The sequence below is a fragment of the Rhinopithecus bieti genome, unplaced genomic scaffold, assembly GCF_001698545.2.
Source record: "Rhinopithecus bieti isolate Rb0 unplaced genomic scaffold, ASM169854v2 scaffold_15834, whole genome shotgun sequence".
NCBI lineage: Eukaryota > Metazoa > Chordata > Mammalia > Primates > Cercopithecidae > Rhinopithecus > Rhinopithecus bieti.
In genome coordinates, this window is record NW_016808980.1 from 4,588,612 (window position 1) to 4,590,307 (window position 1,696).

Here is a 1,696-nt window from a genome sequence, read left to right on the forward strand (position 1 = left end):
TTTGAGATGGAGTCTCACTCTGTCACCCAGGCTGGAGTGCAGTGGCACAATCTCAGCTCATTGCAACCTCCACCTCCTGGGTTCAAGCAATTTTCTGCCCAAGTAGCTGGGATTACAGGTGCCCACTACCATGCCTGGATAATTTTTGTATTTTTAGTAGAGATGGGGTTTTACCATCTTGGCCAGGCTGGTCTTGAACTCCTGACCTCGTGATCTGCCTGCCCTGGGCCTCCTAAAGTGCTGGGATTACAGGCGTGAGCCAACACACCCACCTAATTTTTTTTTTTTTTTTTTGAGACGGAGTCTTGCCCTGTTGCCCAAGCTGGAGTGCAATGGTGTGATCTCAGCTCCCTGCAACCTCTGCCTCCTGGAGTCAAGCAATTCCCCTGCCTCAGCCTCCAGAGTAGCTGGGATTACAGGTACCTGCCACCAAGCCCAGGTAATTTTCATACTTTTAGTAGAGACGGGGTTTCACCATGTTGGCCAGGCTGGTCTCGAACTCCTGACCTCAGGTGATCTGCCTGCCTCAACCTCCCAAAATGCTGGGATTACAGGCGTCAGCCACCACACTGGGCGGCAATGTATAGTTCTTAAAGAATACTTTTTTATTTTTATGATTAGAAAGCCTTACTTGGCTGGGTGTGGTGGCTGACATCTGTAATCCCAGCTCTTTGGAAGACTGAGGAAGGAGGATTGCTCGAGGCCAGGATTTCGAGGCTGCAATGAGCCATGACTGTGCCACTGCACTCCAGCTTGGGCAGCAGAGCAACACCCTGTCGCAAAAAAAAAAAAAAAAAGAAAGAAAGAAAGAAAAAGAAAAGAAAGCCCTACATATCATTATAGAAAATTTGAAAATTGGCCAGGTGCGGTGGCTCACGCCTGTATCCCAGCACTTTGGGAGGCTGAGGCGGGTGGATCATGAGATCAGGAGATCGAGACCATCCTGGCTAACATGGTGAAACCCCGTCTCTACTAAAAACAAAAAATTAGCTGGGCGTGGTGGCAGGCACCTGTAGTCCCAGCTACTTGGGAGGCTGAGGCAGGAGAATGGTATGAACCCAGGGGGCGGAGCTTGCAGTGAGCCGAGATCCCACCACTGCACTCCAGCCTGGGCGACAGAGCAAGACTCCGTCTCAAAAAAAAAAAAAAGAAAAAGAAAATTTGAAAATTGCACCCATAAACCCAACACATAACATGCAGAAATAACCACTGTTCCAATTTTGCTGTCCTCTTGCAGCTTTTAAAAAAAATGGCCGTATGTGACATTTTGGTCTGGATGATAAAAAAGAAAACAATGGCCATATGTATCTTCAAAATATGTACAACTCTTATGTATTAATAAAAAAATTAAAATGACATAGTACTTAATTGACCCCTACTCTTTATCTGATACTTTACAATGATCATTTCTTTTAGGTGTCAAAAATAATGTAAGACCAGGCATAATGGCTCACACCTGGAATCCCAGCACACTGGGAGGCCAAGGCTGAAGGATGACTAGAGGGTAGGATTTCAACACCAGCCTGGGTAACATGGCAGAACCATGTCTCTACTAAAACTACAAAACATTATCAGGGCGTGGTGGCATGTGCCTGTGGTCCCAGCTACCTGGGAGACTGAGTTGGGAGGATCACTTGAGACCAAGAGTTAGAGGCTGCAGTGAGCCATGATCTCGGCTGCTGCACTCCAGCCTGGG